This window comes from Vanellus vanellus (assembly GCF_965231255.1).
Source record: "Vanellus vanellus genome assembly, chromosome: 3".
Classification (NCBI taxonomy): domain Eukaryota; kingdom Metazoa; phylum Chordata; class Aves; order Charadriiformes; family Charadriidae; genus Vanellus; species Vanellus vanellus.
The window spans coordinates 87,970,560-87,988,270 of record NC_138907.1 but is presented as its reverse complement, the minus strand read 5'-3'; the positions used below and the strand labels follow the sequence as shown (position 1 = coordinate 87,988,270).

The window sequence follows — 17,711 nt, the reverse complement described above, 5'->3', positions numbered from 1 at the left end:
TGGTGCTTTGTCTGGGATGGTGGTGGCAGCAGCTCTTCGGTTCCTCCCATGTAGGTGAAACTTTGCCACCCTCAGAGCCAGCCTCATTCCGGCTGTTCAGGTGACAGGAGGGCTCAGAAACGGGAGCAAAGGTTTTGCTGGTTCTCAGTTTGAGAAAAGAAGGCATGTTCAGAGAGGTACTTGTCTGAATACACACAAGTCAGAAATAGATTAAAGGAAAACAGGACAACAAAGAAACTTGATGGGGAATATGTTCCTCAGATAAAGCTCCTTCTAAATGAGACTGCTTAGCAGTGCTGTGCTTCTCACAGGCTTGTGGGCAGTTGTACCACGAGAAGCCGATACAACAATCTCCTAACAGAGACCAGCAGTGTTATCAGTGACTGCTCTCTCAAACCCAGAGCTTTACCTGACTACAGAGTATCTTAGAAAGATGTTCCGTCTCAGTATAATAATTTCTAGGAGTGGCAAGTCATCTACCTCCATCAGTGAGTTGTTCTAGTCCTGAGTTATCCCTCATGCATTTTAAAAGGTGGTCCCTGCTTCTGCTTTAGATTTAATTCAGCCTCTGAAGGACCTGTGGCATTGTAAGCGTGCATCGGGGAAGGTTTATACCCGGCTGAGATGGGAGAACAATATTAGCAGGTCACTGGCAAAACCTTCAGCGTTTGTGAGCGGGCTTGACCATGCTCAGGACGGTGCTTTCTCCCTGGCAGTGGCAGACGGAAGGATGAGCAGTGTGATGGAGAGCCCATGGACAGGGGCTCAGGTCTGCAGGAGGGATCCTCAGCGGGAAGGCACCCGCTCACGCAGCACGGGCAACACCAACCCTGCAGCCCAGGGGGCTGTGGAAAATGGCTGTGTTATCACACCTCACCTCCATGAGGCTGTCAGGCAACATGGCTGCCTCTGGGACCAGCTGGATCCTGCTAATGGCACGACTAAATACGACTGGCATGCTCGAGTGGTGTCCCCTTCCCCCGCCACAGCCTCAGTCCGGCCACAGGGATGCGGCCGGAGGGTTTTGCCTACCTGCCTTGCTTGTGCGCCTCGCCGTGGGCCTCCCGTCTCTGCCGCTGTGGCCGGCTGTATGGAAATGACAGGAAAAGGGAGAGCTGAGACAGGTGGTCACGGGAGGATGGGTGAGGGCATCGGGAGAGAAGCACCTGATCCCAGCGGCGTTACCTTCTGTCACGTGTGCGAAATGGCTGTTACTTTTTCACTGAAGGCTGGTGTCAAGCTGGGCATGGCGGAGGGTGGGGAGGGCAGGGGGTGCAGGGGGCTTGCAGCAGGGACAGGGCGAAAGGAGGGGAGTGACGTTTTTTGTGAGGTGGGACGCCACCGTTTTTGAGTGCGTGGCAAAGGAGCCAGGCAGGCAGCTCGCCTCCCTCCTCCCGCAGCCATGGCCGGCCCCATCAGGGGCTCTGGAGAGAGGCCATGGTGCATGGGCCAAGGCGAGCTGCCCGGGGAGCGCAGCCATTACATCTACTGACCAGAGGCAACTGGACATTTTCATGAGAAGAAAACCTTTTCAAAGTGTTCGGGGAGGGGGCCAAAGAAAAACACCGCTGTTGGAAATATTTGTTCCTGGTTTCATACTGTGTCCCAGCTGGCTGTCAAGAAAGGTCCTCTCAGGTGTTTGGCCAATGTTTTATTTTATCATTACAGGAGAGAATATTGCTTTTAGCAATGTAAGTGCCAGCTTGAGCAAAAGTAACGTTTTAAACATTCAATAGTTCTAACTCATTTTTAATTAAAAGTTTAAAAAAATTGCTTCTCTCTGTAATGAACACTAACTCTAATCACCTCTACTAATGAGACTTTTTGCCCACTAAAACATATATTTCAAATCCCTGTGTAGAGATTTACAGTGGCAAAACTCCTTTTGCAATTGTTGTCTTGTAGTTAAAATTTTAGCCATTTTTGTTAATATTACTGTTGTTAGCTTTAAGGTTGTTAGCATTAAAGTTAGTTAGGCCTGTTATCTATTGGCACTGGCTGAACTTCTGATACAGGGTCTTGTGTATGACCATTTTGTTATGTACCTGGCCAGATGGTTGGTCTTGAGAATGTTTCTTCACAAGTATCTGGGCTAATTAATAGAGGAACTTTCTGAGACGTTCTCATGGATAATGGGGATTCTATCCTTGAGTCGTATGAAAAGGAACACCTAATCAAGGAAAGCAGGTGGTGTTGTCTTTCTTTGAAGTAAAACATCCTGGAACAGATGAGTGTACAAACCTTGAGGATGCTACTAATCTACCATGTTTTGAAAGGCCTAGCCAGCTTGGCAGAAAAATGAAAATTCTGGGTGTCCTAAACTCAACTACCTTTATTGTAATACTAAAAATCATGCCCATAGGCCAAGAAGGCCCTTGCCCATGTGAAGATCCTTCCCTTGCGCAAACGCAGTAACTGAGGAGAATGACATAACCAATATTATAATCATATGTAAATTACTAACCAATCATTGTAACTGGGAGTGTGCTACCTTGTAACTTTCATGTATACATATGACAAGAAAACTGGCACGGGATGTACATGATTTGTGGAAATATTCCACCATGCACCCTGGCCAGAATAAAGCAATATCTTCCCTCTAAATGTAGTCTCTGTGTTTCGGGAGAATCGGGACTTAGACCTCTTTTGCAGGGAACACAATAACGAGTGTCACCACCCGAGCACCATTGTGCCTTTAGTGACCGGTGGCTGAACCCCAGGCCTCGCAGGACAGTTTTTCCCTGGGCTGGGAATTCTCTGAAAGCTGATAGCGTTGGAGGGAAATTCATCTTTTTTGCTACTGCAGAGAAGCAGATGACCCCTGCATTGCCCAAACTAGGGGTAGGCACATGGCTGTATCACTGACTTGGCCTGAAGCAAAGTGTTGGCCAAGTGGAATTGGTTTTTTTACTGGAATCTGGTCTGTTCTTCCCAGACGAGGGCTGGGAATAAGCCCACAGACAGACCACTGTTTGGAGGAGCCTTGGGCCATGCAGTGCCATTGCTATTGCAAGGAACAGGTTCTTTGGCGCTGCTTGGACCTGGGCATCACGCAGCAAAATGCATTTGCAAATGCAAAACGCACTTTCTGGAGTTTTCTGCCTTGTCGATCCACCCTTGGGCTGCCACTGATGTGTCTCACTGCTGCCTGCTTCTCATCTGCTGGCCATCAGGAAGTAATTTCACATGTTTTGGGGATAAGCAGATTCTGGCGACAAGCTGACCTACTTACATGACTTTAACGTGCCCTAGTAAACCCTTGGCTGTTCAGGAACAATGCTGGTATTCAAACAGGAATGAAGCAGGCCATGTTCTTGCAATTTCTAATTTTCATTTCTCTTTGTAGAGCTTATCCAATGCTTCATGTTGGCCCTGGCCCTATCCTGCCTGTTGAGGGAACCTTCAAGAAATGGCTATCAGGGATTTGTGGCCGAATCCTCCCTGTCCTCTGCACCCAGCAACCCCAGGTGGTTCCTCTTATTTCTTCCAGGTAATTCTACACTGCCTCTAAACTAAACTTTATTTCCCTATCACGCACAAACATAGAATGTCCCCCACGCTCCAGCCACCGCAGGGGACTGTGTTCATTTGTGTTTTGGTTCAATGCATTCACTTCTTTTTGCCAGTCCTATTCCCCCTGTCACAGCTCTGATGTTACCAAGCCTCCCCCACTTCCCTGCCTTCTCCTGTGTCAGCAAAACATTTTCACCTGTCACCAGTCATTCCCCAATTACTGCATTCTGAAGCCCCATTTCTTTCTACTCAATAAACAGCTTTTCTGGTCCAGTTCCTGGGGAGTGCTCTGCTGGCTAAGTGATCAATGGCAGCTCCATCACGGGACCCCATTAGCCTATCTGTTCGGGCTGCGAATCAATGGCAAGCCTCTCCAGCTCTCCCTCGCACGTCTGCTGTCCCTGAGCATTTGTGGCAGACAGCCACACTCAGGAGATTTGGTCCAGACATTGCTCACAGATTGCTCAATGCAACTGTTTGCCACCACGGCCACATAGTGTGACAGTATTGCTCCTGCTTCACTGGGGTGACAGGCTGTCTTTAAAACTAACTGATAACTCCTGAGGTAAAATACACTAAATAATGAACAACATTTTTTTTTCCCAACGTCAATATTTGTCTCCTAACAGTTACAGTGCCAAAAGGCATTTAATGGCCCATGTAGCTTACTGAGACGCTTTATGTAAAAGCAACAACGGGAGCAGAGTGGCATTTATCCACAGTGCTGCCTGTGCATTGCTAGAGCAGCTCTCAGGCCCCTGATGGCAGCCAGGGTGATGCAACCTCTCCAAAGTCATCAGTATTTCCCCAGATCACCCCCCTGTTTCAAGGGATCATGAGATGGCTCTGCCCCAAAGGCTGAGGCTTGCTGGGACTGGGGAGGAATGAGGCAAATGAAGCTTAGGATAGCTAGGGACAAAAATTGGCAAAGCCAGATTTTCATCACTATCACTACAGACACAAGGCAAAAAGCAGTTACTCTTTTTTTTTTAAAGCCTTTATAACTATGGCAGTTATAGTCCCTCCAATGCAGCAAAAAGGGTTGTGGAGTTAGCGATAACCATGTCTGATTTTCAGAAGAGACAGTCCAGCCGTGACATCTGAAGGTCCCAGCAAGCATTTCTGAATGCCCGGCTTCACAGGACGTGTGCCAGAGGACTGTCAGGTCCACACTTGCAGTGTGCACCAGAAAACCCACAGTATTCTTGATCTTTGCAGTAACAGCTTTTGGAAGCAACCACGACAAATGTGAGAGAAGTCATTACCCATTTTAGCATTTTAGTTTGTAATTATGCAGCATACATTTCCCACCTATAAATCGTACTCCTTTTTCTCTACGGGAGACAATATACCTGTAGTAGACAGTGACCTATTTTACACTGTTATTAGGATAATCTCATTAGGATCTCGAGAACATTTCTTCCTTGAGGAGTTAAATCAAGATACAGTTTCAGTTCTTAAAAATTAAAAGGCAAGAAAAAACAAGATCCAATGCATCTTTGTCAAGAGAAAAGTGGAAGTATGTTGCTGAAGTAATGGAGCCAGATTCACACGGTCTTTCCTGGGTCCAAGGGAGGAATGGTAGGTGGGTTTGGTAGATTGGGCTAACACGAACATTATTATTATCAGATTTCATGAAATTCTGAAATAGTCTGTTCTATCCACCCCTTTTGATATTCTTAGGTCTGCAAAGAGGATGGCAGATCAGAGAAGAGATGTCAGAACAGATCCTGTCACAGGAAATATTGCTGAGATGTGGCTGTGGCATAATCTCTGTCCCTTCGGTTACTTGCAGCACCAGCAATATTTTGGCCAGGGGCTGGGGCAGCAACTGACCCCAAGCCTCCTACCATGAGCGGAGGTGCCTGCCGCCCCAGGAAGACTGGCAGCCGGTGGCTGGGACAGAGATACTGAGGGTGCCCATTTCATCTATGCTCCTCTCACATCTGGGTGGTTCCCCCGCCCCTTCTCCAGTGCAGAGACTGTGGACTCTCCCGCCCTACCCTCTGAAAGCACCACACACTTAATTTTGTCGGATACAAGCTCTGCAGCTCCCGCTGTGCTGCGGTGCAGCCGATCCACAGTCTCTCTTACCACTGACGCAAGGCAAGGGAAGGTGTGGAGCTTGCTGAGCCAGTTTCCAGCAGGACTTTTAATTGGAAAGTAATGAAAGTGATGAAAACTCCCAAATCCCTGCCAGCCATGCCACGGCGCTCAGCTCTGGGGTCTCCATCGCTGGGGGGACACTGGTGGGCAGCTTGGGCGGTGCCTCTCATCCTACACCCGCTATGCTGCACAGCTTGCATGCCGTGCTGGGCAGGGGAATGGCAGGAGCTGCGTTCTCCTCAGTCTGCCCGTAAAATTAGGGCAGGGAAAGGCCCTGATGAAACGCTGCTCAAGGCAGAAGGACCAGGAGAGAGCAGCGGAGGCAATCTAACTCCCTGCAGGGGACAAAGCCTCCAGGGAGGACATGGGAACAGCAAAGGTGTATTGGTACTACTAAAAAACGGTGAGAAACGTAAAGGTCTTATTAAAGACGTATGCCTAAATATTTGACTAGGTTTTGTTTCGCCCTCTGTTTTATGACCAGTTAGTGACTTGGGTTCATACCATATCAGCATTCTGCCAGTATCTGGCAGAAATCAGGCGGTGGATGCTGGGTCAGGGAATGGGGGAGAGGCAGGAAGGGGCTGGGGATTGTATGCGCAAACATACAGAAGGTTTCTGCAGAGAAAAAGTGAGGCATAGGCAAAGAGAGCTTGGATCTGCAACAGAGCCTATGCATTGGGTGAGACTGAGGAGAAAAGAGGCTGGATAGGCAAAGATGGGAAGAGAGGGGAAAGGCCGGAGGGGAAGATGTCAGAAGGAGTAGAGAGGAGACACGAGGCTCAAGCGGTGCCTCATCGTTGCATGGGATGACTCCTGGGGCACAAACACCCTGGAAAGTCCTGCATGAGTGTCCCCTCACCACAGAGTTGTGCAGGACAGAGATGCTGTCCAGCCCCTGGAGATGCATGAGCCTTGCTGGGCTAAAGAACCTCCCAGGCTGTGTCCCAAAGGAAGGAAAGAGGTTTTGGGGCAGAGCGTTCACAGAAAGTTCCCCCATAATGTGCCTTTGACTTGCAAATGAATGGGGAAGACCTTCTGAGAAAGCAGGAGATGTTGGTGGACAGGTGGTGCAGCAGGTCTGAGTGAAGACTGGGAGGTAGTCCAGAGCCCAGAGAAGTTTTTTGTGGGAGGAGGCAAAGTGAGGTAGATAAATGGGGAGAACCACCCACCATCGGAGGGAGGAGAGAGCATACTTGCAATAGGAAGAAGCTGCTCCTGTCCAGCAACAGGCACTGCAGGAGACACAATCCACTGCATAACATACTCATTCCCAGGGATGATGTAGGATAGAAACCCACTAATTTGTACTCAAATCGGGAGAGCTACAAAGTTGTGAGCTGTAAACAAGCCACTAAAAACTGAGGAAAGTTAATCACAAAACGTATCTTATCTTGACATTTGGCAAGCCCTTGTTTGCTTGTAATTATGTTGGGTCATATGTCCTTATGATTAGTAACTTTAAAGATGGTGAAGAAAGGTGACCCATTGATATTATAGGTGGTTCAATCTCTGCAAAGAAATTGGGAAAGACCACTATTTTCAATATTCACATCACAAAGTCTGAGAAACAGTGGGATTCTGAGCTGTTCTACTATCTTATTTTTGAGTGATATGGAAAATTCAACAAGAACCCTGTTTTAATCCAGTGTTACTTGAATATAGGTCAATCTCAGAATGCAAAATACGCAGAGGCAGGAGACATATATACACCCCTTAAATTTTGCATTTTTTTTGTTATTTGCCTGGACATAAACACTGGGAAAAGAAAAAAAAAATGGAACAAACCTACACATATTGATTATTCACAGAAATGTCATGCCACCTGGGGTCTTGGCACTGTACCTGATGTTGCAAAACCAAAAGTGCCTCTATGTGGCAGAAATTGCATCCAGCAGGTGTGTATTTGTTGGGTTTTGTGTTTTACAGTTTGAAAGGAGGGGTCAGAGGGAGCAGAAGGAGCCAGCTGAGGAGGAGGCAGCCACAGTGCCAGGGCTCAGCTAAGTCAAAAAGATAAACAGATGAAGGGAAGCGGAGCAACTAATGGGGCAATGCAGTACATGCTGAAAGGTTTCTTATCTGCCCCAGTCTTCGAAGAAAAGTTGACTTGTAAGCAGCTGTCAGCACAGTGCAGGTCAGGGAAGGGCATGTTAAGGTATATTTTGATAAACTGGAGGTATTTAAATCAACAGAGACTGATGGTCCTTCCCTGGGAGCACTGGGAGTACCAGCTGTTACAGTCCCTGAGCCATAAACAGGTATCTCCAAGGACTCCTCACAGACAGGTGATGCCCCTGAGAGTGAACACAAAAGCTGGTTTTAAGCAGGGGACAAAAGAAGGATGTTGGAGTTTTGACGTTTACAAAGAAACTGGGACAAACTCGTGATCCGTTTGTCTGGCTCCCCCCTTCTCCCCCACGCCCCGGGCTAACGAGATTATAAAGATCACTCGATGTGGATCTTCGCAATAATTGACGTCAAACCAGTCTAATGTCCTTTCTGACAGTGTAACTGGCCACCGTAGTGTAAGCAGGAGGAAAAGTAGATTTGAATGAAGTTTTAAATATTTCATTACTAAACTCAGGAAATACAGTTGAGATGAAACTATGGCTTTGAGCATGGTTGAAAGACCGTGGTTAGAGTAACTGCCATTACTTTGCAGTCAAGAGACATTAAATGACATCTCACAGATTTCATCTTGGAAACTACTAGTCAATACTTTCAATAATAATGCAGATGATTGATAGAACTATAAAACTCGTGCATGACAGCATGCTTGAAAGAGAAACAGACAGTTTGAGGTCTAGGATCAGAATTCAAAGCAGCCTCAACATGTTGGAGAAATGTTCTGATGTTAATAAGATGAATTTCAGTAAAATAGAATACAAAGAACTGCATAGAGTACAGAAAAATAATTGTACAAACACAGAATGGGGAATAACTAGCTAATTATCAACACTACACGTGTCTTAGTTCCTTATTCACAGCAATTAAAGCACCCTGTCTTCATAAGCACAATCAAAAACATCAACAACTAAGGAATTTGTTTGCATTACTAAAAATACAGAATTGTAACAATTCTGGTGTTGGGCCAATGTTAAGAAATATCCATGTTGGTACAGGACCAGAGACAGATTTAAAGTAAATGTACTGAACAGTAACAAGTCACCAGGCTTTCACCCAGAAAAAAATCCAAGTAAGAAACTGTTGAAGAGCATTTACATCGTCCCTGGTGTCACAGGAGTGAAAGATGAGCAAAAAGAGCTCCAAGTGGAATCTGAGAAGCTACAGACTGCTCCACTGGACAAGTTAGCCACAACCATAATAAAAAACACCAATGGTGGACACCACATAAATACAGTCTATATTGAAGAAGAGAGAGATGGTATGACTTTTCTTGAGGGATGTTATGCACTGTAAGTATAACAGATTTCTCTAAAAAGTTAATGACCGTGTAGATGAAGGTGATCAAGATGACACAGTGTACCTCAATTTCCAAAATGGTGCCGACAGGTCCTTTCCAGAGGCTTGTAAAGAAACCAACTGGTCAGAAAGAGGGAAGTTACCTTCGTGTGAATGGTTGCAAAATAAGAAACAAAAGGACTAATGGAGAGTTTTCACCGTGAAGAAAGGTTTTCAGTATAGTCCCATGGGAATCTATGATAGGATCTCTGTTGTTCAATAAATTTATAAATTATTTGGGAGAAAAGAATAATCACTGGCAACAACATTTACTGAGGACATGTAACCATTCAAGGTAGTCAAAATCAGAACTGGGAGTGGAGAATTACAGCAAGATTTCATGATGCCAAGTGACTTCAGATAAAATGACAGCAGAAATTGTGTTAGTAAATTCAGAATAGTGTACATTGCTTTGTACTTTGTATCTTTTTCACTTTTTCAATGGACTTTCAGAAGTACTTTTCAGAATGTACTTTTCTGGAGTGTGGTAGTTCTTTTCTAAATTCTCCTAGTCAAAAGGAAGGGGTTTGAAAGGGCCAGTCAAATCTGGCAAATCCACAAATTGTTACAGGACAGGTGCCAGGGGTTCGGCTATTTAGACCATGGGACTGGCTTTGAGAAACCTGGAGGCTGATGGGGTCCATCTGGCAGAGAAAGAGAAGATTATCTTCAGTAATAGGCTTGCCAATCTGGTATAGAGGGCTTTAAACTAAAGTTGCCAGGGGAGGGGAACCTCAATCCATCCCATTCCTACCAGTTTGATGCCAGTGCCAGCAGTAGATGTCCAGAGTCTGCAGAAGGATTACAGGTCAGCAAGAGAGCACCTGCAGTGCTGCACAAAGGAATTTCAACCACTCCAGCCAGTAAGTGAACTTCGTGGAGGGGTGGGTAGGAGTGGGGGGGAGGGGGGCAACTTAAATGCCTCTATGCAAATGCAAGTAACAAGAGGGGTTAGGTACATGTGCATGCCTGCAGGTCTGTGATCTTATCACAGAGACATGGTGGGATGGCTCCTATGACTAAAGTGTTGGAATGGAAGGATACAGGCTCCTTAGGAAGGAGAGGAAGGGGAGATGAGGAGGGGGCATCACCCTTTATATCAATGACCAGCTGGAGTGCATGGTGCTCTGCCTGGGGATGGATGAGGAGCTGACCAAGAGCTTATGGGTCAGGATTAAAGGAAGGGCAGAGACAGGTGATGTTACAGTGGGGGTCTGCTACAGGTCACTTTACCAGGAAGAAAGAGGCCTTCTATAGACAGATAGGAGCAGCCTGATGTTCACAGGCCCTGATCCTTATGGGGGACTTCAACCACCCCGACATCTGCTGGTAGGACAACACAGTAGGGCATAAGCAATCCAGAAGGTTCCTGGAATAACTTCCTTCTCCAAGTGATAGAGGAGCCAAGGAAGAGAGGTGCTATGCTGGACCTTGTTCTCACCAACAAGGAGGGGCTGGTGGAGAATATGAAGCTCAAGGGCAGCCTTGGCTGCAGTGACCATTAAATGGTGGAGTTCAAGATTCTTAGGGCAGTGAGGAGGGCACACAGCATTCTTAGGGCAGCAAGGAGGGTACACAGCAAGCTCACTGCCCTAGAATCCAGGAGAGCAGACTTTGGCCTCTTCAGGGATCTGCTTGGCAGAGTACCATGGGATAAAACCCTGCAGGGAAAAAGGGCCCAAGAAGGCTGGTTAATATTCAAGGATCACCTCCTCCAAGCTCAGAAGTGATGCATCCTAACAAAGAGGGAGTCAGGCAAAAATGCCAGGAGGCCTGCATGACTGAACAATGAGCTGCTGGACCAACTCAAACACAGAAAGGAAGCCTACAGACAGTGGAAGCAAGGACGGGTAGCCTGGGAGGAATACAGAGAAATTGTCTGAGCAGCCAGGGATCAGGTTAGGAAAGCTAAAGCCCTGATAGAATTAAATCTGGCCAGGGAAGTCAAGAGGGACAAGAAAAGCTTCTATACTTATGTCAGTGATAAAAGGAAGACTAGGGAAGATGTGGGCTCTCTCCAGAAGGAAATGGGAGACCTGGTTACCCAGGACATGGAGAATGCTGAAGTACTCAACGATTTTTTGCCTCAGGTTTTACCGGGAAATGTTGTAGTCGCATCATGAACGTCATAGAAGGCAAAGACAGGGTCTGGGAGAATGAAGAACCACTGATTGTAGGAGAAGAACAGGTTTGAGACCATCTAAGGAACCTGAAGGTGCACAAGTCCATGGGACCTGTTGAGATGCGTCTGTGGGTCCTGAGGGAAGTGGCGGATGAAGTTGCTAAGCCACTGTCCATCATATTCAAGAAGTTTGGTGAAATTTCCTCTGACTGGAAAAGGAGAAAAAAAACCCACTTTTAAAAAAGGGAAGAAAGGAAGACCCTGGGAACTACAGGCTGGTCAGTCTCCCCTCTGTGCGTGGCAAGATCATGCAGCAGATCCTCCTGGAAACCACACTACGGCACATGGAAAATAAGGAGGTGATTGGTGATAGCCAACATGGCTTCACTAAGGATAAATCATGCCTGACAGATCTGGTGGCCCTCTACGATGGTGTTACGGCATTGGTGGATAAGGGAAGAACAACTGACAGCATCCACCTGGACTTGTTGAAAGCATTTGACACCGTTCTGCACAACATCCTTGTCTCTGAATTGGAGAGACATGGATTTGACGGATGGACCACTCGTTGGATAAGGAATTGGCTAGATGGTCTCACTCAAAGAGTTGCGGTAAACGGCTCGATGTCCAAGAGGAGATCAGTGATGAGTGGTGTTCCGCAGGGGTCAGTATTGGGACTGGTGCTTTTTAACGTCTTTGTCGGCAACATGGACAGTGGGATTGAGTGCACCCTCAGCAAGTTTGCCGACAACACCAACCTGAGTGGTGTGGTCAACACACTGGAGGGAAGGCATGCCATCCAAAGGAACCTGGACAGGTTTGAGACGTGAGCCTGTGTGAACCTCATGAAGTTCAACAAGGCCAAGTGTAAGGTCCTACACATGGGTCAGTGCAATCCCATGCACAAATACAGTCTGGGATGAGAATGGATCGAGAGAAGCCCTGAGGAGAAGAATTTGAGGGTGTTGGTGGATGAGAAGCTTAAACATGAGCTGGCAATGTGCGCTCGCAGCTCAGAAATCCAACCGTATCCTGGGCTGCATCAAAAGAAGTGTGGCCAGCAAGCCGAGGGAGTGATTTTGCCCTTCTACTCCACTTTTGCGAGACCCCACCTGGAGTACTGTGTTCAGCTCTGGAGCCCCCAACATAAGAAGGACATGAACCTATTGGAGCCAGTCCAGGGAGCGCCGTGAAGATGATCAGAGGTCTGCAGCACCTCTCCTATGAAGCCAGGCTGAGAGAGCTGGGGTTGTTGAGCATGGAAAAGAGAAGGCTTCAGGCTTCAGGGAGACCTTATAGCAGCCTTCCAGTATCTAAAGGGGGCCTACAGGAAAGAAAGAAGGAAGTTACAGAATAATACAGAGTTAAAAGCAACTGGAGAAAAACTGTCAGAACTATGTGACAAGGGGAATGGATGTGCCTAGGGTCAAATAAATGAGGCAAGTGAAGCAGAGGACAGAGAAATCCTGGGACAAAAAAGAGAAAGAGCACATTGGAGAAGAGGAGGAACCTTGAACAGGGGAAAGAAAAGGAGTGAAGGAGATGGAGATGAAAGGAGGAAAGGGAAAGGCAAGTTACCAACAGTGGAGATCAAGAGACTCCAGTAGCCTTGACCTGAAGCCCACTCTGGGCTTCTTATTGCTCTCCTGATACCCAGCACTGCTGGTACATATGGTGTCAAGACAATGCAAACTGCTGATCTTAACAAGGAGTGCCCTGGGAGCTGCGGGTGCTCAGCGCTCCACTGGATCTGGCTCACTGTTGATAATGTGCTCCTATAGGCAATGCTTTCAATGGGTATTTTATGGGCTTATCATGCACTCTGAGGATCTGATCTAAAGACAACTTGCGTTAGTAAGCTTTGTTCATGCAAAAAATGCTTTCAGGATCAATCCTGAAGATAAGATACAGGAGCAAAACTCTAGGACAAGAGAACAGCTTAAGGAGTGCTGGGAGCTAAAGGAAGAAATCCTGCTAGGGTTGAATTTATAAGGCCAGAGAAAGCATTTGGAGGGCAAAAAGGTAGGAGCTGCCCTCTGTGTAGGAGGCAGCCTCGGTGCAGGTACCAAGATAGCCATGTGTGATTTACAGGGCATAGAGAGCTTGCACACAACGTGGCTGGAGTACGGAGGAGCTGACAACACAGAAGTCCCATCTGAATTCAACAAAAGCAAGGGAAGGTAACTTCCAATGTTGCAAGTGTTCAGTATGATGCTGAGCCTTTGAGAAAGGACCATGAGGCAACTATGGCCATAATGATGCAGCGTGGCTCCCATCACTTAAGAAGAGTCTCACTCATTGTAATAACATCTGAAAACGTCATAAAGAGAAAGATCTTTGGCCATGAAAGAGACCTTGTGATAACAAGCCCAGGGATTATTGCAGAGGATGTCACACAACTGCTGTAAAAGATAGCTCTTACTGGCAGAAACATGGTCAGGGAGCTCTAAAGGAGCAGAAAACGAGTTGCTATTTGGAGACCAGAGTGAGGCAAAATGATTATAAAATGGCCAGGGAATGGTAGGGACATCACTAAAAACATGAAGAGGGTCTCTTAGCTAAGATTAAACAAACATGATCCATAAATCTTGTACAGTGAAATCTCTTCTGCTGAGAGCTGCTTGTCTGAAAGGTGGTTATAATGCTGTCCAGGGAGATTTTAGTGTTAAAAGAGATTTTTTTCCCCATCAGTTAGCTCTGGCAGAACAACCTGGGCTGAGCTCCAGGCCTGTTTTTTTCCTATTACTCATCCTCTCTAGCAGATTCTGCAAGTCTAATTAGCAACACAGGCTTTGGCCCTTTTGTTGGCATAATGATGCTGTGACCTTTACTGACCCTTTGTATCCTTCTAGTGACCCCCGTGCAGCCTGGTGGCTTTCCAAGGGCCTAAGCAGTTGGGAAATCAGCAGGCAGCCCTGTTGCTGGTGCTCCGGATCTCAGCTCCTTCCTGTAGGATTCTTGGCACTGTGGATTTAGCAGGAGTAAAAAGCTTTGCAAACCCGGCAGGATTCGCACCCAGCTGACTGCAAACTGTGAACAGGTCTGCAAGGTGAGAAAGGTTTTATTTTTATATTGCTGCTCTTTGAAGTGAAATTCCTTTGAGGTGATTTGTCCCGGAGATTAGCAAAAATAAGTAGTTGAATCATTGACTAGCCCACAGACATTTTTACAGCAAATTACAATATTGGAGGGCTCTGTAATAAGTCCCATACAACAAAGCTATCTACTTTGCTGTCACATACTGTGACTGTATGCATACTATGCATACACTTTGCCATTTTGTCACATTCTGCGCTGTGTCCCAAAGCCTCATCGGCTTCATTTCAGGAATTATTTGGGACCTTTTGCAAAATTCCTGTCATGCAAACCCAGTCCCCAAAGACTGTGGTGCATGCCTGAACTCTCGTGAGGAAAACCATGCCTGTCTGCTCACCCTTCTGCAAGTTTGTTCTGTCTCATGATAGAATGGCTACCTTGGGATAACTGCAGTGCCAAAAATTGTGACAGAGAATGTGTCTGACCCTGCGGCCCCCCGTTCACCGTATCAGCAGGAGTGCAAAGGCAGTGGGATTAGCTGGATTCGGGTAGGTGAAAGGACAAGCCCTGGCACTGAAAACTGCAGAGCAAAGAGTGAGCTTTTATTTGAAAGCAGAGTCCAGAGCAAGTGAGTCTCCTTGGAGGAAAGTAACACTTGCAGAATGGCACCATCCAAAGAAACAAGCTAAAAGCCTGTGTGTTTCCTCTGTCAACTGCACCATGAGACTCAGGAGCAAAGCCGGACACGTCTGTTGGGGACAGCAGGATGCCGACAGCACACCCAAGGTGGCAGGTCTCTACAGCAGATGCCTGTGCTGCCTGCCAACACTGGTGGCTGGCACTGAGCCCTGGCAGTAGGGCAAGCGGATAGTCTCGTACCCTTAAAGGGCTTCTGGAGGCCAGGAAGGCCATGGGTGCAAATCAAGCCACCCTGAGCATCCGGTGGTGGTGTGGAGCCAGCCTTTTCCATTTCAAATAGATTTCCCCCACCAGCCTCCAGTGAGGCATGTGGCTCACTTCAGAAGGCAAAGGCTGCAACAAAGGGATGGATTTCCATCCTGGTCCCTGCCACAAGCTTTACGGAGCAAGAGATAACAGTGTTTAGAGAGGAGTAATGAAGTCAATTGGTATGACTTCTTCTGCATAATGTATATTCAGGACTGAGTCTTGAAGGGAGGGGAAACAGTCAACAACAAAATGTTCAGGAGCAATCTTCACTGCAAGCTTTTTATGATGTTATATAGCATCTCCCCTGTCCTGGTTTGAGGTAAAACAGGACCATTTTTGTTCAGAAACTCTGCTTCTTAGCTAGGCCTCTTCTAACCACAACACCCCCTTGATCTGTTTTTCTTCCAGGTTCTAATTCTGTGGTGGAAAAAGGCCTTGACTTTGACTCAAGTGCAAAGGAACTGTACCTACTTCAAAACTGTCTGATATAATCAGTATCTTAACATATAGGGAACTGCACGTGAGTGCAAAGAGGACTGGCTGTACCTTTAAGACAAGGTGTCCTGTCATACACAGATGCTGGGCAAACATGATCTCCCCACTGTGTGGCTGCAAGGGAGACCGTGACCACAGTCCCAGGACATCAACAGGAGTAACTCTGTATACAGCACCTATGTGAGGACTGTGTGAACACTGCACCCAGTCCTGATGTCAACCCTGAAAAAGCAGTGAAGGGACAGAGGAAAACGGGCAAATGACAGAGTCAAAGTTTGGGAAACATCCTACACTGAGAAATATAAACAGCTTAGTCTTCTGAATACACCTAAGTCAAGATGAAGAGGGGGCTTGATCCACCTGGGTAGAGAAGAGATGAGTTAGCATGAAATAGAAGAAATGGATGGATGCCAAAGTTAAAAAATACTTGCAATCCATTCTGAGTCTATCTGACATTGTAGGTAACTACCAGAAATTAGGGGTTTGGTGTGCAATTCCTATAGAAGGCTTTGTTGCTTGTGCGTAGCAGGAAATCAGATGGTTGACCATAATTGCCCTTTTTCACTTTACAAATTATAAGACTGTTAAAAGCATTGGTCTCTTGTGGCCTATCTCATCACAGGGGAAACTGAGCGCTGTACTAGGCATCACACTGCTGATGGACAACCCTATGACCACGCACCAGCGTTCCTCACTCCCCGTCAGCCATCCTCAGTGTCAGTACTGCTCTACTGAGGCAGAACTAGGCCAGAAATTACCTCCCAGGCCAGCGTGGGCGTGCTGGGGGGCAGTGAACCCAGCTTCTCAGAGCCGCGATACCTCGGGGCTTTCTGATGGGCTTGGCCTGGCACAACTACACCATATATATAAAGCACAGGTGAAGAGGCAGTTCCTAAGTGAACTGAATATGTATTTCTTTTCTATTTTCACATATTTTTAATACTCTTTTCTGCTGTGATTTGTTATATCATCACTTAATTGCACTAACACTGTTAAGTGTTTGGTGCAGTGGAAGTTTTTGTTAAAGATGGTAAACAAGAACTTGGCTGTGTGTATGCCTTCCTCTCTGCTGGACACTTTTCGACTCAGACTATGGTACCTCGCTTCTCCCCCCTTTATTTTGCTACAGTCAGCACATCATGCTGCCACTGTCATGAAGCCTCAAAAAAAATAGAGGTTTCAAGGCTGTCTTGTTTCCATACTGCCTCTGGGAATGCATGCCCTGGGGGCTGATCGTGAACAGAGCCACTGCATCCATTTTGCCAGTTATACCTCCACAAAGGTGGCGTCACTGCTAAAGCCATTTCCTATGTATAAGATGGCTCATGGACCCCCAAGTGTCAACCAGGACACAGCAATCACTCTGTAATGTACTCCTGACTTGCTACAAGGGAAAACAAAAAATCACTGTTTTTTCTATGATTCTATGATTCATCATTCCCAACTCTCATCATTTTTTCTGAAGGCCAACAGGAATAGTTTGAATTCCTCATGGCTGTGACACTCCTGCACTTCCATCCCCATACACTTTGCAGTATTGGTGGTGATACAGAGTCATTATACAACAGAAACAGTGAATATAGCAAAGCAGAAACAACATAGGCTCAGTCTGTCACAACCAAAAGTACACAACATTTGAACAGCAATCTAAATATGTTAGCTATAACCTCAAAAAAAACCCCAAAGAATTTTTCCTCTGGATGTACCTTGTTATGTGCCTGAATATAAAAATCCTCATAAAAAGTTCCAAATATTCCCCAAATAGCATATAAGTAATCAGAACCCAGTTGTAGCAAAAAACCTTCCTCAACTCAAAACCTCCCAAAATGTCTGTCTACAAGATAGTGGGAGAAAAATGTCACATGGCCTTTTTGTAAGAGAGAGAGAAAGAAAGAGAAGAATAGACAATATTTTAAATAATTTTTAATATCTTAGTTCAATACACTGAATGCTCTGTTTCCTCTGATAGCTGACCATAGCCTTGAAGTTTGCAGACTTTCATTTTTTCCTCTCAAAAGCTCTATAAAAC

The 17,711-nt window shown here is 46.3% G+C and overlaps 1 long non-coding RNA gene across 1 annotated transcript; it reads left to right on the top strand.

Annotated features, from left to right (window-relative positions):
* The first annotated feature begins 9,650 nt into the window (after positions 1–9,650).
* LOC309670644 lies at positions 9,651–16,548 on the top strand. Its single transcript, XR_014269023.1, has 3 exons — positions 9,651–9,944; positions 14,056–14,252; positions 15,596–16,548. It is a non-coding gene; the product is annotated as an uncharacterized lncRNA (long non-coding RNA).
* The last annotated feature ends 1,163 nt before the right edge of the window (positions 16,549–17,711 follow it).